At 41.8% G+C, this 27,373-nt stretch overlaps 1 long non-coding RNA gene across 1 annotated transcript; it reads left to right on the forward strand.

The window, feature by feature from the left end:
- LOC115646250 lies at positions 1–27,373 on the forward strand. Its single transcript, XR_003998971.1, has 3 exons — positions 1–44; positions 24,944–25,618; positions 27,124–27,373. It is a non-coding gene; the product is annotated as an uncharacterized LOC115646250 (long non-coding RNA).

The raw sequence follows: 27,373 nt of genomic DNA on the forward strand, positions 1-27,373 counted from the left end.
CGACACAGAGAGCCGCGGACATCGATGCCGTGCCGTCCAGACGGGTGAGTACCTCGATTTTAGAAATTCGACTTCAGCTACGTTATTCCCGTAGCTGAAGTTGCGTATCTAAAATCGATTTTAATACCTAGTCTGGACGTGGCCAATTTATTTGGAAAACCAGCTCCAGTGCTCTCGCACATATACAGCCCTGTATATTGGGAACTATCATTAGAAGAGGACGCAAGTGTTAAAGGACAGAAGTGTTCCTGAGGCTGGTATAATACACTAGAACACCTGCTAGCACTTTTCAGTGAGCTAGTATTAAATTATGGACCAGTAAAAAGGAATCAGATTGCTGTGAACAAAAAGAAAAATCTGTCCTGGGCAGTGGGTAAAGGAGGCTGGTGGAGACTCAGCCTCCCCAAACCTCTGCTAATGCTCCCTGCTCAGAGATGGCTCCAGCTTTTTTGCTGCCTCAAGTGGCCAAGTGAAAAACAACAACAACAAAAAGATACGTTTCATTCTTCAGCAGCACTCTGAGAGGGACTGAGGGACCCGCCGCTGAATTGTCGCCGAATCATAGAATCACAGATCCGGACATGCCATCCCTTTCCATTATCCACCCCAAGCACCTGCTTCATTTGCTGGTGCCGGGAGCTGGCCCTGTCCCTGTTGCAGCCCTGGGGCCGGGCTGGGCCATGGCAGGCTTCAGCGCTCCTCTGGGTGGCCTGGGCTCAGGGCTTGGCCAGGGCCCAGAGCTACTCTGGACTGTTTTGGGTGCTGGCAGGCCAGCTTGGGCTTGGGGCTGCTCTGGGCACTGGTGAGCAGGCTGGGGCTTGGGGGGGGTCAGAAGAGGAGGAGTGAGGTGAGGCCTTGGGTGGAAGGGGTGGGGCGGGGGCTAAATGCCCTGAACAGGGGTACACATGGCACCCATGAAAATTGTAAAAAAAGAATATGTACAAGCAAAGACCAGCTAATATTTCAAAATATGCACAGTTTTAGGTAACTCTTTATAATGAATTAATCTTCCTCAATTTTTGCTGTGCCTTCAATTTTTTTCTGACTTGTTTGGATTTACTTGTCCTATTAAATAGATTTACATTGTTTTTGTGGGTAGGAGCAGTTATCACATTTGCCAGTAGGTGTCACTATTGTTATAGTCTTGTTATACGGTTGAACCGGCCACTTTTATTGTGTATATAAATGCTGGTGAGAACTACATAATAAAGTCCTGTGATGGCAGCTAAAAATGTTATGCAGCTTTCTTTCAAATATTAATGAGGATCAAGATAAAACCACTATCAGAGCCGAGGGTGAAACTTTCCTGTGTGGTCTGTGGGAATAAACGTGTATTTGTCATGCAAACTTTGGCCAGGATGTATGTATGGAAGGTAGCAGACTAACATCCCACAATCTTCTTGTTCAGTGCATGTCTCCATTTGTAAGAGTAACCATCTCTGGAGCTTTTATTATTATTTAGCACAGACCACATTGCCAATTTTGGTTCCTGGAGGTTTCGTCACATGACATGATCTTTAATTAAAGATTAATCTTTTAATTCCTGGAGATTCCAGGACAATCCTGGAGGATTGGCAACCCTAGACTCTATCGTGCTAGGTATTGTACAAACAAAGCATCCCTGCCCCAAAGACTTTGTTATAGTCTGAGACCCTGAGCTTGGCCAGGTTTATGCCCCTGTTTAACTTGACAGGCAACAAGCTGTTCCATAGGGCTGCTTGCAGTGCATAAAGTTAAACACTTGCTTAAGTGCTTGCAGGTTTGAGACCTACAGACAAGTGCTAAGAGATAGGTGAAGCAAGTGGGTGCAGGGATGGGGCAATTAAAGTACAAGCGTCGAATAGCATAGGCTAGCTGTGTGAACAATTTGTAGCAAATCAGTAGCAGTTGCCACAGAAGTGCCTATTAGGCTGGGGTCATGTTCCCTCAGTATGCAGGCCTGGCTGTTTCTCTTTTGACTGACGTTGCTTTCATCAGCATTGAAATGACTGTCTGGTTTCATCTATTACTTATTTGTTTGGATTTTTATAGCAGCAATCTGTCTCTTGACACTTCACAAAATTTAATATAGCGATAAATACAAAAATTCTAATATATTAACTAATTTACTGCAGAAAATTCCCACCTAAGCTCCACCCCACCTAGCTCACCAACCCATCACTTCACCAAATACAATAATATTTGCAGAATAGAACTTCTTTGTGTCAGGCAGCTATTTGGAGCATTATAGGAGGTATTCTGGGTTGACTGTGCTGCCCACCACAAAGGCATCTCCACTGGGCAGGACTTGACTGATCCTAAAGTGGGACAGAAGAAGACTCCTTACTTTGTGGGATCAGATGGGCTTTTCCTTTTGTTGTAATTGACTGCGATGATTCTCTTGCCGCTGACATTCCAGTATCCATCCCTTGCACTGGATATGTCTTTGGTTAGCAGGAAATTTTTGGTAGTGCGAAAGAAGGGATTATCTAGGCTCTTGATGGTAGTCAAGGGATCATATGTGGCTCTTGATGGTAGTCAAGGGATCATATGTGGCTCTTGATGGTAGTCTGCTGTAGGTTTTTACAAGATAGGCATTGGTATGTAATGTCCTGCAAGGAAGTAGTGGAAGCTCAGATAAAACTGTTACTTGCTTATACTTATGGCAGGTCTACACTACAGCAGAGATGGACGCTCTGAGATCGATTCATCAGCGGTTGATTTAGCTGATCTAGTAAAGACCCACTAAACCAACTGCAGATTGCTCTCCTGTCAAACCCTGTACTCTACACCTGATGAAAAGAGTAAGGTAAATCGATGGGAGATTTTCTCTCATCAACCCCATGTGACGTAGACCCCGTGGTAACTCAACCTAAGGTACGTTGACTACGGCTACATTAGCCACGTGGCTGGAGTTGCATAGCATAGGTCAACTTCCGCGGTAGTGTAGATATAGCCTTATAGAAGTGACTGCTTTAGTGATTGACATACTTTTCTGTAGTTATATCCTAGTTCTCTTTGCCTGTAGATATTAAAGTGCTTTAAAAGGGATATCAGTGTCATTATCTCCTGTTTACAGATTGGGAAACTGAGACAGCGAGGTGATGCTGACTTGCTTAAGGTCACCAAGTCAGCCATGCTCAGAATCAGGAATAGAACCCAAGTATCTAGACTTCCCATGCAGTGCTTTATTTATTATATCATGCTGCCTCAAAGCTACAGAATACTATGAATTGAACTGATTTGCTGCTCTGACTACAACTAAAGTACACTGTATAATGGTAATAACTAAGCATTTACTTTGATTAATTTAACAAATCTTTTTTTATAGATTCACAAGTGGCTATTTGCATTTGTAATAGTCACTTCACTGCTAGCCCTGTGTCACTGGTAGCATATGATCATGTTAATTGAAATGGGAGTAGAATAGGATTTTGCTTCGTAACTTACTATAGCAATAGTATGTCAGTATTAGTCTATAGTGCAGATAATGGCACTTGCACAATGATGGAAGCTTGATGCTTCATCCCTCCAACTTTCTATGCCAGCTCTTGCATATGTGCAGTCGGTACCTTACAATGAAACTTACGGTACAGTAAAACCTCAGAGTTACAAAGACTGTGGCAATGGAGGTTGTTCATAACTCTGAAAGTTCATAATTCTGAACAAAACATTATGGTTCTTTCAAAAGTTTACAACTGAACAGTGACTTAATACAGCTTTGAAACTTTACTATGCAGAAGAAAATGCTGCTTTCCCTTCATTTTTTTTAGTAGTTTATGTTTAACACAGTACTGTACTGTATTTGCTTTTTTCCCCTCTGCTGCTGCCTGATTGTGTACTTCTGGTTCCAAATGAGGTGTGTGGTTGACTGGTCAGTTCATAACTCTGGTGTTCATAACTCTGAGGTTCTACTGTAGTGGATTGAGAGTAAACAGCATACGGTGCATGCACAAATCTATGATTTCTGATTTCCTCCCCTGCCCTCCTAGTGAGTTGTGACTGTGTTCCTCACTCAGGAGAACTATGCATATGCACAAAACAAAGCTCTTTAATGTTTATCCTGTGTTGTTTGAGGGCAAAAAAGTCACTCTTGAACCACAGGATTTTTTCATAACTTCTTAATTCAAAAAGATGCTCATATTTAGAATCTAACTCATATTTGGGTTGAGGCCGTGGATGTGATGTTCCAGGCCAAAAGGAAAACTTTTGACAGAACTGAATTGAGTGTTCACACTGGAAAAACCTTCTCAGTGTAACTTACTGCTGAAGTCTGTGATTGGGTAGGTGAACTCAACCTTACCAACTCTCATGATTTTATTATGAGGCTCATGGTCTTTAGTGTGTCTTAAGCCCCAGCTTCTGGAAGGAGATGATTACATGAGAATCTCAGCTTTCATTTAAAGAAAAGTGTTTCTAGTGCTTAAGTTTGTGGATTAGATTTTGAAATGTGACTTAAGTGCAACTTCAAAGCTAAAAAATAGGTGCCAAATACAAACGGCCCCACTGTTATTTCTTTGTAAATCTCATGGCTGCTTTTTGGGGGGTGGAGGGGGTGAGTGGGGGGGGGGCTGACTCATGATATTTTCATGCTTTGGGTTATCTATACTTTCTCTCATTACACTTCAAGCTGATATATATTTAAATTTACTTTGAAGATCGGTAGAGTTTTCTTTACATAATGAGTGACTTTTGTGATGATATAAATGGTTGAGCACTCAAAACTGTGATAGGTGCCTCCTAGAAACAAAGTCCTTTCCCCAAAAAGCATACAACTGAATGCCTGTATCCTGCAGGTTACTCAGTGTAGGAAGACCCCTGAGTCTACAGGGAGCTCCACTGACTTCAATGAGGCAGGGCATGGCTCTGTCTATGCCGTGTAATTTGCATGTGACAAATGAACATCAGATTTTTGTGGAGAAGGGGAGAACTGGGAAAGATCATGTAATTGGTCACAGGCATGTACATGGTCTGGTCCCTTTCCATTAAGTGTGGGGGAGAGGAGAGGGGCAGGTTGGACACCATCTCTTTTCTCATGGGTGACAGAGCAGAAGTGAGTGAAGAGGGGGACAGGCAAAGAGAGGTCATTCCATGCATAACTGGGAGCTAAGTATCCTCCCTAACCCCCCAAAACAGTCCTAAGGTGTCTTATGGGGGGAATTGTGGTGTGAGCCTGGTCCATTACTGCTCCTGAGAGGCCAATTAACCCACCTGGCTGCACCTGGAGCATGGGCCAGGCCTGATTAAAGATGAAGCCCAGGTAGGAAAGGAGCTAGTTGGGAAGGGAGCTACAAGGGGAGAGGGAAGGAATGGTGGCATGCCTCTGTGTGTGTTAGAGAGCGGATCCCAGAGATATATAGAGAAACAACTTTAAAGGGAAGGACCTGGACTGCCCAGGGAGGCATTCAGCTGAAGAGGAACATCAGGAGAGAACTCCCACTAGGGAACCAGCCCTGATGGGAGAAGGCAGCCTGGGAGAAGACCTCTGGGAATGGACCTGAAAGAAGGCCAACTACAGGTGGAAGTGGAGAAGCCAGACTAGGTGCAAGACTCCAGAGAGGTAAGTGTCCAGCAGAAGAATGGAAAGCCAGGAAAGATTCAGGATGGTTTACAAGTTTTAAGCCTGAGGGAGAGGCCAGAAGCTACTTTTATTGTGGGTTGTGTGCCACTTTTGAATGTGGTTCAGCCTCCAAGGGGAAGCCTGGGGGCCACTACTCTGGCAGCAGAATGGAATGGATGAGGAGCCCTGGATGGGCAGAGGATGTCAGATTGATGACCAGTGGTGTGACACTTTTTGGGACACTAACTTGGCAGGGGAGAGATGTTAAAGTGATCTGGTCAGAGGGCTGAGTCAGAAGAAGAGGGACCCACTACAGGGCTGTAGTTGCTATCAGTAAGGGACTGGAGAAGCTTCTATGCCAAGTTCAGCCAGGAGAGGGAGCTCCAGCAGTAAGTCCATTCTTCCAGAGGGACCCCATGTCAAAGGCCACTTCCGAATATGTTGACACTAACTACTGTGTTCCTCGGTTTCCCCATCTGTAAAATTGGGATGGATAATGCCACTGTAAAATGCTTTCAGACCTGGGATAAAAGATGCAAAGTTTTAGTCTGAAATACGCACAAACTTCAAATTTGACATTTCTCTCTTAAACAACTTATTTTGATTTTGAACTTTCTTAACAAAGGTTCTAGAATCCTCCTTAAATATGTCCTGTATCTCTTGGACTTCAGCAACAATAAATGCCCATGACTTTGGCCCAGAAACGTCAATTTACACGATTGTCAGCCCCATGTATTCAAAGATGAGTTAGGCCCCCAAAAAACATGAGATTGTTTAAAAAATTAAATTTGGAGTTTATTTTATTTGCTTTCAGGTTTCTGAAGCTTCAGGATTGCTCCTCTGTTCATGGTCCCAAGCTTTTCTACACAACCAGGAGGGATAAAAGCTTTCTTTAAAATGAAAGCTGAGACTTTCAAATTCATATGATTCCCAGAACTGGAGCCAGAAAAAAAAAACATGTGCAGACATGTAGCCAAGTGTTTCCGTGTTGTTGGTTTTTTCTTTCTGATATTCCTTGTTCTGGGAAGCAAATGGATCTGAAAAACCTCAGCTTTCATTTTTTCTGCTATGTGTTGCGGGCTTAAATGCAGGCAGGTTGGACTTCAGCCGTACCACAGCCTTCACCAAAAAATATGGAAATAATCTGAGGCAAGCAAAAATGCAGTTAGCCTAAACTGTATTATTCAGAAGCCTTCAAGTAGAAACAAAAGATTGGATTGATGCTACACTTGAAAGCAAACTTTCTGCTTTTGAGGTGGTGATACATTTCCATTACGTGGAGTCTTCAAATCAAGACTTGACATCTTTCTAAAAGAGATTTAATTCAATCACAAGTTTATTGGGCTTAATATAGATATTGTTGCCCAAAGTTCTGCGACCTGTGGTATGCATGAGGTCAGATTAGATGGTCATAATTCAGAGGGGTAGCCATGTTAGTCTGGATCTGTAAAAGCAGCAAAGAGTCCTGTGGCACCTTATAGACTAACAGAAGTTTTAGAGCATGAGCTTTCGTGGGTGAATACATGCACCCGACAAAGTGGGTATTCACCCACAAAAGCTCATGCTCCAAAACTTCTGTTAGTCTATAAAGTGCCACAGGACACTTTGCTGCTTTTACATTGTCATAATTGTCTCTCTTGACTTTAAAATCGGAACCACAAGCCACTAGTTCCCCAATGATCTAGCTGATTTACACCAGCTGGGGATCTAGCCCTATCAACCTATACTATGATGCAATATCAAGCTTCCAGTCTAGAAGATCTTCCCCCGCCACTTGAATTGGAGCACTTGTGCAGTGTGGGTTACAAGGCATGAAGGTGACTTTGCCAGGAGCGCCTGCTTTTGAGTAATCTATTCTGAATGCTTTTTAAACAAAGAAGGGTGTTACTTCCCGCAGCAAACATGCACAAAAAACAGAATAATCCAATGAAGTTGGCAGTGATACATGTGGCTGACTCAGTTTTTTTTCCTTTGAATACAGTTCAGAGAAAATATATTGCTTATTCAACTACACCAAACATGTTATTTGCATGCTAACGAATAGCCTGGGGCAAATGGTGGTATAACATATGAATTAATTACCCTTTTCAGTGACTGAAATAAATGGCTAACATGTTAACTCTTTGCATTTTTAGCGGAGGAAATGTTACTTGTACCTTGAAGGATTAGCGTTACAAATGTCTGTGTCTGTGTAAGTTTCAGTGTGTTCTCTCCTTGAACTAAAACTGCACACAACACCAGGGCCATCTGATTATCTTTTGCTATTGTAACCCTGGTCCTCTCATGCTCTCCCTACTCTTGCAAGTATCTGTCATTCTTGCTATATAAAGCCTAATTTAATTGTCAGGCCTCCAGGGTGTGGAATTGTCATTTGAGTGTTCGTAAAGAACCATGTGTGCCCACAGAGCTCAGCGAATAAAGAGAAAGCACTCGTTCATAGCCAAAGAATTCTTACACGGTTCCACTAGCCAGCACTGATGGGCTGACCATATGCGAACAGTGCATAGGTGCTGGAACGAGGCTTGGGGGCAGGAGGATGCTGTGGCATCCTCCTGCTTGAAGTAGTTTCTGTTATAGATACAGTTTACAGTTTGGTTCAATGACTCTCAGCACCCCCACTATACAAATTGTTCCAGCACCCCTGGAAAAGTATTTAGAAAATCATGTTCTTGCCTAGGCTGACCTATTATCAAAATAGCTTCCAATGCATGCCAGCATAGAGAGCACAAGCTGTGTCCTGAAAATCTTCCAATCTAAAAAACGGAGTGGAAAGTTGAAGCAACATATGAACAAAATAGTCTGGTGTATAGAAATGAGAGATGGGAGGCACTTAAATAGCTAACAAAAGATCCCAGGGGACTAGCATATGGGTGTACTGCATCCTAACCAATCCTAAAATGCAGGGATGTCCAAGGGGTTAGGGTGGTAGACTTGCATTGTAGGAGACCCAGCTTCAATTTGCTGTTCTGATACTGAACTCAATAGACATGACATGCCTCAATGTCTTAAAATCTTTGTCTGTGCCTATCATAACCTAGTCCCAGATTTGGACCTTAGCGTCCAAAATATGGGGGTTAGCATGAAAACCTCCAAGCTTAGTTACCAGCTTGGACCTGGTAAAGCTGCCACCACCCAAAAAATTAGAGTGTTTTGGGGCACTCTGGTCCCCCCAAAAACCTTCCCTGGGGACCCCAAGACCCAAATCCCTTGAGTCTCACAACAAAGGGAAATAAACCTTTTCCCTTCCCCCCTCCAGGTGTTCCTGGAGAGTCACACAGAAGCAAGCTCCGTGAATCTAAACAGAGGGATTCCATCCTCCCCGTTTCCAGCCTTGGAAAACAGAAGTACCGAGAGCTAATCTCTCTTCCCCCCTCACCCAGAGGGAATGCAAAGTCAGGCTAGTAAATCTAACACAAACAGATTTCCCCCTGACTTCTTCCTCCCACCAATTCCCTGGTGAGCACAGACATAATTCCCTGGAGTTCCCCACTAAAGAAAAATTCCAACAGGTCTTAAAAAGAAAGCTTTATATAAAAAGAAAGAAAAATACATAAAAATGGTCTCTTTATATTAAGGTGACAAATACAGGGTCATTTGCTTAAAAGAAATATGAATAAACAGCCTTATTCAAAAAGAATACAATTCAAAACATTCCAGCAACTATACCCAGGTAAATACAAAAGAAAACAATAGAAACCTTACTGCCTTACTATATTTGTACTTACAACTTGGAAACAGAAGATTAGAAAGCAGGAAACAGAAATCCTCTCATAGCCGAGAGAGAGACAGACAGAAGACCCCAGAACAAAAGACTTACACACAAACTTCCCTCCACCCAGATCTGAAAAAGTCTGGTTTCCTGATTGGTCCTCTGGTCAGGTGTTTCAGGTACTTCTTTCCAGGTGTAAGAGACATTAACCCTTAGCTATCTGTTTATGACAGTGCCTCAGAACTTTGTTTGTAAAATAGCATTTCCTTATATCATAGGATAAATGTACTTAAAAAGTAAAGTTACTATAATGATAGGATTACTTAAATACAATCCTTTTATGACCTAACACAGTGTCTCTCAACCTTTCCAGACTATTGTACCTCTTTTCAGGAGTCTGATTTGTCTTGGGTACTCCAAGTTATACCTCACTTAAAAGTTTCTTGCTTACACAATCAGACATAAATGTACAAAAGTGTCACAGCACATAATTACTGAAAAATTGCTTATGTTCTCATTTTTATCGTATCATTATAAAATAAATCAATTGGAATGTAAATATTGTGCTTGCGTTTCAGTGTATAGTATATAGAGCAGTATAAACAGGTCATTGTCTGTATGAAATTTTAGTTTGTACTGACTTTGCTAGTGCTTTTTATGTACCCTGTTGTAAAACTAGGCAAATATCTAGATGAGCTGATGTACCCCCTGGAAGACTTCTGCATACCCCCAAGGATACACATACCTCTGGTTGAGAACCACTGACCTAATGTATCACATGGTCTCTAAGGGGCAGATCCTACCAGTGTTGATGTTAATGATGGTTTTTGACCTTGACTGCAAGGAGAGCAGTATTGAGCTTTTTTGGTGTATATAAAATAATTCTGTGAATTAATGCATGAAGTTGCAAAAATGCCCTACTGTATGTGTCAGAATCATCACTTAGTGGCTCAGGGATAATTTGGATAAGCAAGATGTACAACTAACTTGTTGACATGCCCATTCGACATAACAAGATTTCAAGATGCTGGGAGTATAAAGAACTGTCTCAACCAGTCATTAACCAGAATACACCGTTAAAATGAAATGAGTACAGAATAACCATTCATATGTTTTGGCATATTAAAGATGAAATTATATTTGTTAAGTTAAATGGTGATGATGTCACGAACAACACCATCATACTGTATATATTCCTAGAAGATTAAAACCAAGCCTCCAGTTATCTATACTACTATTGCTCGGATGTCTGTCTTTCTTCATGCACTTGGTTGTCCAGACACAAGCCAACTGCATACTGCAGAGTATAACAAAATATTCCTTGACACTCTGTTTAGTTACATGACAATGGAAATCATGTAGAATGGTTTATGGGGTATTATGAAGCCAGCATTTAATTAAAAATACATAACTTCAGAGACAAGGTGACTATGACAAGGTTCATATGCTATTTCATCTGGAGCCTTATTCTTAAATATTCTCTCAGTTCTGTCTCCCTCTCCCCATATCTGTCTTTTTTTTTTTTTTATTTTAATCTCCATTTTTCTTCCTGTCTGTATTGGTGAAATAGGGTTTTCTCAAACCTAAAACACTTGTAAAGTGTAAGATATTAGCCATTCAGTCAGACTGAGATTTTTTCCGAGCCACTTTGGAGATTCAGATCCCAATTCCCATTCATTTTAACTGTGCTCAGGTGATCTGGAAAACTTCAGCCTAGATACGTAATGAGCCCAAAATGTTTTCTAGTCCTTTCCACTAACCTGGTTCTAGGGATATAAAAAAGAATAGACCATTGAGCTACATTCTGCTTTCCATTTCCCTGCCATGAATCCAGAGAAACTTTATGCTACTCTGGATTTACACTGATGTAAAAGAGCACTATTTGACCACTATGTTGGTATAAGTTTTTATAACTAAATTACAAATACCTTGAAAAAGATCTGTTCTGAAAATGAAGAATAAACTTTCAGCCAAACAAGCTGCTTCTGATCTTTCCTTTGCTGCTTGTGGCAATATCACTTTGTAAAGAGCAGTCCCCCTCACCAAGATTCCTGCTGGTCCTGATATAAAAATTGCGACATCTCATGGAAAAGCTGCCTTTTCTGGTATCAGCCTGCCTTGCTGTGTGGGAAGGGAGACATAAACCCTGCTCTATACAAATTCTGTATGCTGCTTTGGGAGTTTAGTGACCCGTTTGGGTTTAAATACCTTGTGTGATGGGATCTTTCCAGTTGCTTTATTCCCCGTTTTATGATGGGTCTTTAAATCTGATTCAGCAATATCCAAGAAGGCATGTATGAGCTTCTTTAAGCAACTTACCACTGGCGTGAGTAGTCAGAGCAAAACCTTAACTTGGAAGAGTCACAAGCATGAGCTATGTGTAATCCAACATTCAGGGCCTCCAGGCAGTGAGGGTCTTTACTAACAGGCAATTGGAGGTGGATTTTTGTTTTCCACCTAATGGGTTTTGAGCTTTCCTTACTCATAGTTCTGTGGAAAACAATAAAGCAGTGAAAGTCATTAAAGAAGAATGAGAGGTACAGGCACAAAGGCACCCGATTTTAGTGCTGGTACAGACAGGCTTGCTTTGTCAGGCAATGCCTCATGCTGGTAAGGAGTAGCACCCTTTTTACAAAAAAGTTTTACAACATTATATAAAACCTGAATGGCATAGGATCAGGATTTGAGTTAACTCCTTTCCTCTTCCTTTGAGTTATTGATGTTGCGATTCTCAAACTCTAATTCTTGTTTCCTGACCCTTTTTGTAGTGTGGTGGCAGTTAATTATGGCTCATACAGAAAACTCTTTCCTGGAGGGAATCTATCTTCCCCCCCGAAAGAAACCCTTCCTGATCTAATAGACATGCTCATCGTGCAGCTCTGCTCTCTGGTGCTGGTTCCTGACTTGAGTGCTGGGTAGGTAGTATGTGGTGAAGGAGGTTCCCGTTGTTTGGTGCAGGTGGGGAGGGCTGCAACAGGAAGGCAAGCACTGGCTAGGAAAGTGTGCTTGTTTAGGGAGTGGAGGAGAAAATGCACGGAGGGCTGAGGAGCTGCAGATGAGTGTTTTATTTTCCTGTCCGCATCAAACATAGAGGCTAGTGACATTCATCTTCAGCTTTCTCACTGGGTCATGTCATACGTGTAAACATGTGCAATAAAACAAATAAAAATACAACAGCTGGTATCTTTCAAAGTTAGGTTTTCAACATCCTTAGGCCATGTCTACACGTAGTGCTGCAGCTGTACCGATTCAGCTGCAGCGTGTCTGGTGAAGATGCTCTATGCTGACAGGAGAGAGCTCCTTGAAACTCTCCCGCCAACATAGCGCTGTGCACACGAGCACTTATGTCAGTGTAACTGATGTCGCTCAGGAAGGTGGTTTATTCACATGCCTGAGCAACAAGTTCTGCTGATTTGGGCTGTAGTGTAGACATCTTGTTGAGATGTGATGTCGACACAGTGCGTCTATGCTAGTGTCTCTATCTGTTCTGTGGGTGCATTATTTCAGGATCTGCTTTTAGACTAAAGATTTTTTCTTTTTCTTCTCAGTTAAAGTCCTACCCCCACCACAGGGCAATCCAGCATTGGGTCTCCCTTGCTGCTTAGACCTGAACTGACCCATATGCCAGAGAAGTTCTCACTTGCCTAGGGCAGGAATTCATGATGTTTCCAATCTAGCCTAAGAGGAATCCCTCTTATCTTCACATGCTTTTAAGCATTTGTTTTTAATCCTCTTCACTATGAATCACATCCACTCGTGATTTTTGTAATTCCTCATAAATGTAATGAATCATATCATTTCCTGCATGCATTTTAATTTCATATACCCAACAAGAAGTAGGTAGACAGGCAGCAATGCTTCTTGGCATGTAGGTCACTGGCATGCCAAGGATTTCCTTTTGGAAGCTTTGGTCTTTTCTGTAATCTCAAGAACTAGCTGTGGAACAGTCTTTGTAATATCTCATATTCAATAACAGTACAACTGTCTCCCCCAGATTGGGTTATTCTCCACGTCTCCAGAAGACTTTTTCTGTCTCATGCTTTTCCACTGTTAATGTTCTACAGCCATTCCCCATTCTGTCTGATGGGTTTTCCCATGGCGAGGAAGTGAAGATCTCTATTCAATTAAATTATATTTTCCTCAGGATGTCCTTCTCAGGTTCATCAATACATAGTTATTTCTGCTTTTTAAACCAAGCAAGTATATCACAAGTTATTTTGGCACCCTGCTGGTGTAATTTATAATCTACAGCACTACTGTTTCATTACTATATGCCACTGCTAAAAATATAACTATTAGAGAGACAAGGTGGATGAGGTAATACCTCTTATTGGACCAACTTCTGTTGGTGAAGGAGACAAGCTTTTGAGCTACACAGAGCTCTTTTTCAAGAACTTGTTTCTCTCACCAACGGAAGTTGGTCCAATAAGAGGTATTGACGCACCCACCTTCTCTCTAATATCCTGGGACTGACATAGCTACAACAACACTGCATAACGTAACTATATGATATTTGAAAAGCTATACAATCAATTCATACCAAGAAAGTAAAATCCTAGTTGGAGGGACCATGAAGGAATAGAAAGAGCTGTACATTCTTTTTCTTCAATTTTTTTTGTCTTAGGAATATATCCCAATTTCCCAGTAAGTATAGTTACCTGGGGATTGAAATTCTGCTACATTACCTGAGGTGAATCCACCAATCATACATCTGACATGTCAGGCATCAAAAACTGTAGCAAAGACCTCCAATTTTCCCCCAATGTACCTGTGGCAGGTCTATTTGCTCTTTGTCTTTCTTTGCATTGCTACCTTTGCTTTGATAGCCAGACCTCTTTCCCCTGTGGGAAAAGGCCCATTCTGCCCTCACACTAGTGCATGCTGCACATCCATCTTGGAAAATAGCTACTGTTCTAGGGTAAGCATTTAGAGAGATATGAGACTTCAGGCTTATTATGGGTAATGTGTTCAGATCTTTAAATAGAAGTACTTGCAGGGCTGACATAATATAGTCAACTCCCTTAGAAAGAACTATTTTTTTTATAAGACTTGAAAGAGGTCAACATGGAAAATATAAATGGCGGTGGTAAGCGGACATGGTGCGGCCTAGTGAATGGGGTATTTGGACTGGCACTTGGGAGACTTGGGTTCACTTCTTGACACTACTACTAGCTTGTTGGGTAACCTTGGGCGAGTCGCTCTCCCTCTGTAAAATGGGAATGGCACTGATGTCTCCTGTAAAACACTTTGAGATCTATGGATGAAAAGCATTGTGTAAGAGATTATTCTTCTCCCAAGCACCACCAACTTGTGATGTCAAAATCAGTTGTCATTCACAGTAGAATCTGCAAACCTTCATAATATGATTGCCCTTCCCTGCCTCCAGGCCTGGTTTGATCAGCAGTGAAACTCTCATCAGTGTTGACACTTAAATTCTAATGATATAGGTGGATCTGGCTGAAGATATTTTCATTACAACTTCTTTCCAAAGAAAAAATGGCTTTTTGAGCAAAATGACATTTTTTTTGCAAATAAATGTTTCCTTCAAAGTTTTCCCCTGTTATTTTATGTCTTTATTTTTTTTAATCAAGAATAATTCAGGTTGTTTTTTGAAACAAACCAAATCTGACTATTTTTGTTGCAAAAAAAAAAAATCAAATGAGCAAAATTTCAACTAACTTTTTTTTTAAAAATTATCCCATGGAAAAGTAATGGCCATTTTTAAGAGCATATATGTAGTCTTCAGACTTAATGCTGCATTTATACAAACAGGAGCAGCTTGCATTTTTATCTGAGCTTCTATTTCAGCGTCTCTGCAGATGCAGGTATGTGTCACTATATCTAGCTGCAAAAGTAACCTTCCGACAAGGAATTGTACGCAACCATAATTAAATAAAAGCCTAGAGCACAAAATGGCAGTCCCAGGAAAAAGTTCTGGCTTGACAAGATGCTTTGTGCTGGTCCAATGCCACCATTGGGAATGGATAATAAATCAGTCAAAAGAATAACTTTCTTGTGTGTTAAAAGATTAATTACAATGAAAAGTTGAGTTGGGAAAGGGAAAGAACACTCAATGGGACCTTCAAAAAGAAATGCATCTTAAGTCATTTTTATAGCTGTTTTTTTCATTGTGTACTTGTGTTTGACCTTGATTGTTTTAATACAGTTCAGAATATGTTGGCAGCTTTGTTTTGGAAAGGAGCAGTTAACTTAGTTGCCACTGGGTGTAGCTATTGTGTTGTTGTCTTTGGAGCTGATCACAAAACTGCTGTGAAACTGTTTATTTTTGCACTAATATATGTTTAAACCTGTAAGTTGGCATGTGAGAGGAATGGTGCCTTTTCCTTGTTTTCAATAAATTTAGTTTTGAAATAATATTCTGAGACATGGAAATACTCTAGGTTTCATCAGACTTGAGTATGGTGTGCAGATCATGTATGTACTGTACATGCCTAGCAAAATTTGCCCCTCCATTCCTACATGAACAGTAACTTCATATGAGGAATTGTGATGGGGTATACCTGACCCTCTGAGGCCCCCTGCTGAAGGCCTCATGACTCTACCACACCCTGCCCCAAAAAAGGGCAGTGGAGTGGGTCCTCCAAGCTGCCTAGAGTGACTGTGTGGAACACAGAGAATCAGGGCCCAGCAGTCTAGTATAAGAGGAGCTGTAGGACTAGAGGGAGTTCAGTTCCTTGCTGGAGCTGTAGGAGTGTGGATGAGGTGTGGCTGGCTAATGGAGCTACAGAACCCCAGGCAGGGCAGCGCTGCAAGAAGCTGGGGAAGGCGAGAAGAAGCCCTGAGCTGGTTGCTGGGACCATGGGGAAGTGGCCAGGGAATTAGAGAAGCTGTACAACATAGTTAAAGGGACATAGCAGATGGCTGCTATGTACAGAGTCCCTGGGCTGGGACCCAGAGTAGTGGGTGGGCCCTGGTCCTTCCAACCCCCCATTGGCCACTGAGGGGAAGTGGCCTGAACTGTAGTGGCCCATTTGGAGGGCTGTAGCCAGGAAGCCCCAGAGAGCGAAGACATTGTCTCTACGTAGGACAAGTAGTAATGGGCTTAATCTGCATCAAGGGAGATGTAGGTTAGATATTAGGAAAAATGTTCTACCTGGAAGGGTAGTTAAGCTCTGGAATAGGCTTCCAAGTGAGGTTGCAGAATCTCCATCACTGGAGGATTTTAAGAACAGATTAGACAAACATCTGTCAGATATGGTCTAGGCAGGGGATCTGGAACAATTTGACACAACTATAAATCTTGCATATGAGGGAAGCCATGAATTTTATTACTTCAAGCTAGGGGAGTTGTGGTGCTTAGTTCCTGTGCCTTGGGTCTATGTATACTTGGTCCTGCCTCAGTGGGAGGAGATGAACTAGGTGACCTCTCAAGGTCCCTTTCAGCCCTATGTTTCTGATTCTATGGGCAATCTCAGTTCCCAAATTAAGTCAGTGGCAGTTGAAGCTTTTCAGCACCTTTGAAAATCAGTCCACTTCTATTCAAGTGCACACTTCTTATGGTCAAAATTGGCAAATGTGTGTGCACATGTTCTTGCCTGCCCACTAAGGCCTTCAAGACACAAAACTAAATTATCAGATGAGGACAAATGTTTAAAAATAAATTCACTTCCACCATTCATCACTCTTGCTCATTGTTCCTTATCTACACTCTAGACCAGGGATCGGCAACATCTGGCACACGGCTTGCCAGGGTAAGCACCCTGGTAGGTCAATGGCCACTGCGGGAAGCGTCGCGGACCGAGGGATGTGCTGGTTGTGGCTTCCCACCACCCCCATTGGCCTGGAGAGTCGAACTGCAGCCAGTGAGAGCCATAATAGGCCAAACCTGCAGACGCGGCAGGTAAACAAACTGGCCTAGCCTGCCAGGGGGCTTACCCTGGTGAGCCGCGTGCCAGAGGTTGCCGATCCCTGCTCTAGGCTATAAGCTTTTCAGGGAAGAGATTGTGTCTCTTAAACTGCACTGTGAAACAACTGCACTGTGAAACAAGAAGCATAATTTTGGATGCTATAATAACAGCTTCCAAACTTGAATTCTTAGGGTAGCATGTAGAGTACAGACCAGTGGTGGGCAACCAGACACTGCACCCCCAGCTAGCATAGGTATAAATAGCAGTGATGATGCTGAGACACTACTTATGCAAGTAGAGTACAGACACTCCAGAAGCCTAGAGTGTATACCCTCCATGCCTTTCTACCTGCCCACGCAGTGCTCCCCCATCTACACTGCTAGTTTTAGTAATGTAGCATCCCTGATGCTTCCTCTTCCTCCATGTCAGCATCTTTACTGCTGCATGTAGCTACACACTGCAGTGTGGACTCAGCCTGTCTTTCACTGCTCTATATAGCTACATGTACCCTACACGCTCCTGCAAGTGTAGACAAGGCCTTAAATGAACTGAATCTGACCTCTGATACTCTTTCAGGTATTAGCCTATAGCTCCACATAGGCTAGCTAGCTTGTGTGTAAAGCACCACTGCACTCTGAGAGGTTTTGATGTATGGCAGGAGCTGAGTTAGGAGAAACATCAGAGTAAGAGTCCAAGTGAACTCTGCAGTAAAGACAAGCCATCAGAAGGATATAGTCAGGCTGGTTCTAGCCCAACATTTCCAGAGGTATTTTGCCTGGGTCATGTATGATGCCTTTGTGGCTTCGTGCTGCGGTAGTGCATGCACCAGCTACTGTAATGCCACAGCTATGAGGCAGTATAGCCCATTGGAAACACTGTTACAGGATATGATTGAAGATCCATTGACCTTTTGAGCTGGAAGGGGGAATAAACAGCCACAGAGTGGATATGATGCTTCTAACAGTGGAGGAAAACTAACACACTAAATGCGATGTTAAAGAAAATTAAGGGACAGGAAAATAAATTACCTGTAGTTCACAAAACAGTCGCATGATGTGAGAAAAGGGGTGAGAGAATAAAACTGTGATGGTTATGAAGACAAGTTTTCCTAATTCCTAGATATCCACTACAAAGTGGTTTCTAAGCAACCAGATCATACAGGTAGCCTTTGGAGCATGAAGTAATCTGAGTTCTAAGACAAAGAGGAAGGAAAAGATTAAATACTGCTAGGGCCAGGTTGAGAGATCACTGGGGGAGTGGGATCACTAAGTGCAGTCTCTGCCCTAATTGTGCAATTGAAGAAAGGATGATTTTATTTGTACTGAGGATTTCTTCCCAATGTAATTCATAATGTAAGCTAAGGGATTTGAAAGGGGAAAGAGTATCAAGAAAAAGCAAGAACTTGCAAGGTACAATAAATTCAGATGTCTCCTATTAAGACCAAATAGACAATGTGATTTCAGAATTTGTCAGTCATGGCCTCTCCCTGTCACCCCTTTGTATTCTTCTCCAGCTTAACCAATGTCATGCTCTATGCCACCATGGTTTAAATCTTTTGCTACGTTCTCTTCGTAAGCTTCTGTTTATATTACAACTACATTTCTAGACATAAAATAGGACTGCGGGCTTAGCCTCTGTTTTGCAGCAGAGTGAGATCTGCTGCTCTATAACCAGTCTTTGTAGTCTGCATCCTGATTATTAAATGTCCTTTCCTTATTCAGGCAAAAATTCCACTGAATGAAGGCTTGAGCCATAAGGGAGAAAAATTAACATCCAAGATTTAAACAGCTGACTCACTATAGATGTAACAATTATATAATAATGCAAATTTGACTGAAGACACTGAAAAATGTCTAGAATTTTTTTTGCCATCAGAGGAAAAATTATTGCCTTTGAGAATTACTGTAATTCAACACCTGTAGCTGTATCTGTAGAGTGTATTGTCAGATTCCTGTGGCTGAGACCCCTTAGTATAAATATGCATGTCATGAAATTCCTTGTACCTTCTTTTTCTTTTTTTGTTTTAAAATGTGTTGTAGGTGCTCTTAGCTTTGAATACATTATGTAATACATCCCTAACTAACAAGCTACATCTGGGGGATTGATGCCAAAAGGCTCTGTGATTAAATGTGCCTGTTCTTTATTTCATCCAAGCATCTTGTTCTGTGTATGTGGGTTCTCTTAGTTTTTCTTTAAATTCACAGAGGTGTGCTGGACAGACTGTCACTGCGGTGACTCATAATGACTCTTAAGGGCCTGCTCTGGCTCCCATTGAAGTATGTAGCAAAATTCCCATTTCTGAGCAGGATAAAGCTCCAGATGTTTTCCTTGGCTGGGCCTTCAAGCTCAAAGCCCATCAATGCATGTGAGTTTTGTTCACTTTTGAAGCTGCATATATCAGAATTAAATTTCATCTGTTATGATGTCTAGTCCGCTCGTGACAAGGTGGAACTCATCATTCTGGTGCTTTCTGCCAGCGACCCTGGGAATTAGCTCTTCTCACCAGTGCGTCCTCTTCTGGTGGTGCCTCATCGCCATCACTTCTGTTCTGGGACCCACATCACTCCCAGGACCATGACATCTTCTTTGGTGGCACAGCCCTCCAGCTGTGCCTCACTCTGTGCTTCCCCCTTCTGGGGGAATGTTGCAGTCCCTTAATCCAGCCACTTCCTCAGTGGTGAGTGGGGGCAGGGACCTGGGGCCAACCACTACTCTGGGTCCCAGCCCAGGGACGCTATAGATGGCTGTTGCTTGTTGCATCCCCTCTGACTTTTCATGAATCCTGCACCCTCTTTGTCCTTGCCTCAGCGCCTCAGCCTGTAGATCCCTGCAGTCCATCAGGGGCTGCCTTTAGCCCCCCAGGTCTCTGCCAGCAGCACTGCTCTGTCCACTGTACTCATTGCCTTCAGCTTGCAAGCAGTGGTGGATTAATGATTTTGCCACCCCTAGGCCCTGAAATGATTGCTATCTCTGGCCACATATGAAATTGTTTTAGTTTTGTTTCTTTTACAAATTCTCGCGAGTATGTTTACTAAATGGCATCATGCTGTCATTGGTGGTTTCAGTCATAGAATCATAGACTATCAGGGTAGGAAGGGACCTCAGGAGGTCATCTAGTCCAACCCCCTACTCAAAGCAGGACTAATCCCCAGGCAGATTTTTGTCCCAGATCCCTAAATGGCCCCCTCAAGGATTGAACTCACAATCCTGGGTTTAGCAGGCCAACACTCAAACCAGTGAGCTATCCCCGCCCCCATCATAGGTGACTCTGTGAGTATCCCGGGGCTGGAGCACCCATGGGGAAAAATTGGTGGGTACTCTCCATCCACCGGCAGCTTCCCGCCCTTTCCGCCCCAGTTCACCTGTGCTCCACCTCTTCCCCTGAGTGTGCCATGTCCCTGTTTCTCCCCCTAGCTCCCAGTGCTTGGCTTCGCGAAACAACTGTTTCATGGTGGCAAGCGTTGGGAGGGAGGAGGGGAGGGGAAAGCGGCACGCTCCAGGAAGAATCAGGGCCAGGATTTGGAGAAGGAGTCCAATAGGGGCAGGGAGGGGGCGGAATTGAAGTGGGGACTTTGAGGAAGGGGTTGGAATGGGGGTGGGGCAGGGGCGAGCACCCACTGGTGCTGGGAAAAGTTGGCGCCTATGCGTGGTAGAATCTCAGCATCAAAAATGCTGCTATTATAAATTTGCCACCCCTGCAAATTTGCCACCCTAGGTGATAATACGCCACTGCTTGCAAGGCAGCTAGTCCACCTCCCTCCTCAAACTCCAGGGACTGGCTGAAGCTGCTCTGTTCTGTAGCCCTTTTTATATGGGCTGGGCCAGTCCAGCCAATCAGCCCCTCTCTGATTGGCTGCCTCCTGCACAGCCTTCCAAGGGCTCTATTAATCTGTTAAAGCCAAGCGTGGGGCAGACGCCCCATCACACCGCTAATGCATGTAAATCTGTCTATCTAGTCTCACATCAGTTTTATTGCCCCCATTAACGTCAGCAGCAAACTTCATCAGTTCACTGTTCACTTTCTCCTCAAAATAAATAGATATTAAGTAGTATTGATCCCAATAATGGACCACTGGGTACTTCCCTCTACATTCTGAGGAGCAGACATTCATTATATCTCTTTGCCTTCTGTTTATTTAGTCATTTTTTAATCCATACTGGCACTTTAACCCTTTAACACTTAATTATATCCTTTAATAGTCTTATGTGAGATCACATCAAAAAGTGTTTGGAAATTCAAGCAGACTATGTCTCCCAGGTTGCTTATATTTTATGAACACTTAGAAAGAAAATGTTGCTTTGGCTCAAAGTTAATAAGAAATCTTTGCTTTCATAAAGACAGTGTTAGCAACCTTGTTGTTCCGTCCAAGTGCAGAATATATTAGAGCTGATCAGAAATTGGGAAAATGATTTGAAGTCATTTCTGATTTGTAGGGTTTGAAATGGACCCACTTTTTGTTCCCCATGCAACATTTCATGATCTTTATTGAAATTGTCCTGGCAAATGTCTCTTTTCCTTTGCACCATTTTGATCCCCACCTAGGGGCTTGTTTATATAATAACTTGAGCTGCTTTGGGCAGCTCTTAAAGTTCTCCATTCCCCACTTCTCACATGATAGCAGTGCCATTGGCACCATTAATGACATTCTGTGATGGGTTAGTTTTATAATGTGTATGCACTTGAAACTGTTTCAATGTGGATTTGAATCAGTTGGTATTTATTTGAATTAGTAAATACACAGGCATTACGAGTACTGTGTTTCTGTGACATTATTTGTATAAAAATAACATAAGTCAATACTGACAAATGCATCCTTGAAATTTACCATTGAAGGAAATGAACAAATATAACTATATATAATACTATATAGAGTGGAGCCTTATGTTCCCCCTTCCCTCAATCACTATAGTCCCAAATTCAGCAATGTAGACCAGTGCATGCTTAAATTCATTTCTATGCAGCAAAGCACTTAAGCACAAACTTAAGTTCCATTGCCTTCATAAAAATATGGAAGCCATTCTTTGTTTTAGGTGTACTCCACCTAGATTCAGTTCAATTTAGGGATAATCGCCACTTAGCCTCGAAGTGTGAGTTCTTTTGTAAAATTTATCTTGAACCTCTTTGATATGAAAATCTCAGAAGCAGCTCTGTCATGCACTACTGGAAATCGGCTGGTGGCAGAGGGCTGGAAATACAGCTAAAGAAAATAAATCCCTGATGGGTATTTCTGCAGTTGTTAGAAATGACTATAGGGTAGTTAGTATGGAAGATCACATGCTAAATTCTCTTAACCTCCAAGATTCTCACTGAGTTCCATAAGCATAATGTATACTTGTAGCAATGTCAGTGTGAACAGCTCTGAGGTTTTCTAATGGCTCTTGGAAGGTGGAATCGACAGAGAAAAACCACAAGTAAATCACTTTTTACAATGAGGCACAGTTTATATCAGTTTGAATTTATTTACTCATGGGTTTTCATGCCAATCCCCCTAGAAATACGTCAACATCTAATGGAACACACAAGTCATTTCCTTCCATGATATTTCTGTGGTGTGTATCTTGATGAAGAGTTAATTAACAGGAATCTCTTTTGAGCCTCTAATTAATCTCTGACAGTTTCTCTGGGGCCAAATAAAAGTCTATATTTAAGGGAATCTCAAATAAACAGGTGACTATCAACTGAGGTTTTAGATAGTTTAACCATGACTGCAGTGTTTCTGTCCTTGCTTCCACATCCTATTACATTGCTTCATCTTTAGCAAATACAAACACAAACTTCTTCAGTGTCCACATCTCCACATTTGCCTGTCCAAAGGCTTTTCTGGATGCTGTGAGTGATGTATTGTAGCGCTCCACTAAAATACTATAGTTGAAGTGGAAGAAGTGTATACAGGATAGATTGCATTGGTATTTCAGAAGGCAGACTCTTGGTTAAACAGAGTTATTTGGAAAGATATCTGGAAGTAATGAATTCTGAATGCTTTAGAACTAAACTAGCAAAAGATTTAGCTTTGCAATAAATAAAGCCAATAGAGACCTGATTCTCCACTCTGTATACTAGTTTTACACAAGTGTAACAATTTTAATGGAGCTACACCAACATACAACTAGCGGAACAAAGAATTGGGGCCCTATGATCTTTGCAAGGCATTCTGTAGTACAGTCTGTATGTGCAGTGGTGAGGACTAAACAGAAACTAGATAATTCTCATTCTAAGATAGGGAGATTTCCTTTTTCTTTTTTGTCTAAGGATGAAATTTTAATCAGACAATTTGGACAAGGAAAGTGCTAGTGAGGACAACTTGCTAAGTTAGAATTTCTTATATTCTTTACATTAAAGTGTAGTAGACCTTCTGTGTGTGTGTGTGTGTGTGTGTGTGTGTGTGTGTGTGTGTGTGTGTGTGTGTGTGTGTGTGTGTGTGTGTGTGTGTGTGTCCCTCTCTCATACCCCGTTTTGGTCAGTTCTAGATCCTTAGATATGGAAGTCAGCGACTTTCAACTGTTTCATTTGATTTATATCTTTTTCTTCTGGACTTTCTTCCCTGAGCATGGCATTTGGGGTTGGGATGTATGTGCACACTATTCACCCCACCCCCACCTAAAAATAACAATAAAAGTTGCTGTAAACTTAAAAAATGGGCCAGTTTTCTTGAGACATTTTGCTGTCTATTTTGCAAGCATAACGAAGACACATTTTCCAGTGAAAATGGAGCAACATTTTAATAAGCACCAGCCTATCTCCAGGGTGGTTCTGACTTCAATAAGAGTTTTGAATGAGTAACTAAAATAAGATTTAGATCTTTAAGCTTAGAAAAGCTCAAGGACATGCATGTAGTTAGTGTGCCTAGAATTAGTTCACAAGAATTAACTAATGCTTTGTCATTCACCACATCTCTTTAATCGAAGTTATTTGAGCAGGCCAAAAACAGGAAATATTTGAAAAACGTAATTAATTTTGAAAATGTTTAATTCAAATCTTCACATGGAAAAGGTGTATGGAAGTTTTCCCCCAACTTTATTCCCTCTCCCACTTTTTTCCTTTTTCTGTTTTGTCACTGAAAAGGGTGGTGGTGGAGAGAAAACCAGTTATTTTTTCCCCTTTCTACTGAAAACATTGAAAACTTTGGGGGAAAAGACTTATTTGAAAAGCTTTGTTTTTCAGATCACAACTGAAAACATCAGCTGGCTTTAGAAACAAAGATTTAGCTACTTAAATACCAAGGATACTATCTAGTCTAGTTTAACTTTGGCTTGAGACCCAGAAGTAAATTTTTTGAAGATTGTAGTCTACATTTGTTTAGGGCTGTGGGCTTATGAGGGAAAAACAAAGGTTGAATGTCATTTTTCCCATGCCATTATTTTGTTAAAAAAAATATAAGACTTCATTTGAATCTTATGTTAAGCCCAGGAAAGGCAGAAGAAATCCCACATTTATAATCTTGAATCCCAGGAAGGGAAACTGTGGCGAATGAAGCTTATTGTGTGTTGTTTGGTTGGTTCTTTTTTTTTTTAAAGAAAAGGGAATAAAGTGTTTCATAACTTGAGTCATGGAGAGGCAGAATGGAATGTGAGATACATTAACTTCAATCAAGAAAAGTCACAGGAAGGAAGTGGCTTATCACTTTGAAACAGAAGAAGGAAAGGGACACAGAGGAATTAGGGTGTTGTGTGCTTGTTTTATTAAGTTACACCTAGAAAGGGCAGAACAGAATACATATATTAATTTTATTTGTAGGGGATGTAAAATCAAATGGATATCTTATTGATGGGGAAGGGAATGAACAAAATGTTTTTGACTGACAAAAATATTCTTTTTTTGACACACAGGAGTGCCCTCCTCCTACCCTCTCCCCAACCTTCTGCAAGCACTCAGAGACAAGAAAAAATTAGAATAGGTAAATGGGAATAGAAACAAGATTGCTTATTTCCATGATACCATGTGGCTCTGTATATAATGTACGTCCATCATTATTTAGTCCTAAATCACCCACTGAAATGGAAAAGGCTTTGCTCTGATTAGTTTAAAAAGAGCACCCAAACACTCATCCCTCATCCCCATTAACCGGAGTGGCTGTAGCATTGAATGCTTCAGTGTGTAGTGAGTCAGTTATGGGCGGACAAGGTCCCTGTCACATATCACCCTCCTTGTCTAGAAAAAGCTACAGAACAAACAAAAAAAGCTGTTGCCCTTAGTGACAGTGCTCTGGCAGGACAAAGGATTTGCCACAGATGATGCCTGAATTGGAAGATAAAAGTGATAGAAATGGCTATCTGTGGCAAGTGGGAAATCCCCACCTAGGAGAACAAAGGGGGGACAGGTATCAGAGCAGGAACTTCAAAAGAAAAAGACACAGGCTTTTTGTGAGGGGTGAGGGGAGAGAACTATTTTGACATGAGACCAGCCAAAGACAAAGAACGCTGTCTAGAGGAGAGAGAGTAAACATCCTGATTCAGAAGAGACTCATGAGCTATAGCTGGGTGATCCTGGACACCAGTTCTATGGTATGTGTAAAAGTGAGAAACTGAGGCAGGTTTTTTTATGGCTTTTGCCTAGCTCTGTCTATCTCTTGTGCTTTCTGAAGTAAAGAGTAACTGTGTTAGAACTGAGGGCTGAGAATAACTAAATATTCAGTTCAGGTCCAAAACAATTGAAAATATTTTTTTCAGGTTGACCCTAAAAGAAACCATTTCACTTTTTTTGGAGAAACAAAATGTTGACATTTCATTTTGTGTTGTCTGAAATGTTTTGGTCAATCCAAAATAACTATTTTGGTTGAGCTGTGGTGTATGGGTTTTTTTTTGTTTGTTTTTTAAGATGGCTTCAATGTAAATTTAGGGACATTCCAAAACAAAATGTTTTTCTGAAATGAAAAGTCAAACCATTTCCTTTTGATCAAAACAATTTGCCATAATTGACTAACATTTTCAGACTGTTTCAGTCAACTCAAAGCTGCATTTTTTGACTGGAAAAAAATGAGTTGCATGCAAAATTTCATCCAGCTGTATTAGAAATTGTGCAACACCTGTGTCTGTTGGTTTCAACTATCATTTGTCCCTAAAGAGATAAACTGTAAAGCAGAGTGCCTGCACAGTTGGAGGTCTAGGAGAGGGTGTGCTAGCTTAGTCGGGAGGCTGGAAAAGATGACACTAGTTGCTGGACATAGGCAGTTGGACTGCAGGGTCTCAGTGCTCACAGGGAGGTGCTAGACTAGGGTGACCAGACATCCCGATTTTATAGGGACTGTCCCGATTTTTGAGTCTTTTTTTATATAGGTTCCTATTACCCTCCACCCGCATCCTGATTTTTCACACTTGCTGTCTGACCATCTATGCTAGACAGACGCACTGTACCCTGATAATGTGCCTTGGAGACGCTAGCCAGGGCAATTCTGGACTCTATTAAGACTCAGGAAACTTAAGAGCACACAGGCCCGGTGTGGTGAGACCCAAACATAGTAATCTGGTGAGTGTCCAGCACAGGAAGCTTGACTAGGGCTGAGACGGAGCTACTCCTGCAGAGAAGATAAGGAGATTCTGCAAGAGGATCATGCTCTATTATTCTTAGAATCAGCAAAGGAATTGGGCCCAGGATACCAGGATATTCCCAGGATCTGCCTTTGTTCTAGCTTCCAGCTTCCATTTGTCTCCCTCCAGCCTATTGGCAACATGGCTGCTGCTCCCAGATGTCTCAGGTGACATTTCACAGTGCAAAGGAAGATAATGATTACATTAATGCTATGAGCCTCAGCATTGCATTGCTTAAAACAGTTCAGTAGATCTTGGGGAATGACAACACAATCCTTGCAAAGGGGCTACCTGGGGTCAGTGGAATGGGAACAATTCTAGGAGGCAGCATACATCCTTCCATGCTCTCCTGATTTGGATCTACCCAGTGCTTATCTTGTTTGTGCACGGAGGTGGAGGGGATAATCAGGCCCATTGTGTTTAGGCAAGAGACTTGAGTTTATTTTACTAGTTCTTTTTATACCAACTGTTTGTATCAACAGGTATTTTAGGTATCTTCAGGGCCAAAGAAAGATGGTGATGGCCCTTCTGGTTGGGAAATCTCACTTGTACAGTGGAAGAAATTCTGAAGACTAGAGGAGGATGCGACCTATGTCTATCTGCATTGGCAGAAAGTTACAAAAGGCTTCATCCACATGCAGCGAGGAAAGAAAAAAAAATGTTGCTTCTGGTAATGTTGGGATGGGACTCCAGCTGTATATCAAACCATTTTAAAAAAACCCAAACACCCAC

This window comes from Gopherus evgoodei, chromosome 1, assembly GCF_007399415.2.
Source record: "Gopherus evgoodei ecotype Sinaloan lineage chromosome 1, rGopEvg1_v1.p, whole genome shotgun sequence".
In the NCBI taxonomy this organism is placed as follows: domain Eukaryota; kingdom Metazoa; phylum Chordata; order Testudines; family Testudinidae; genus Gopherus; species Gopherus evgoodei.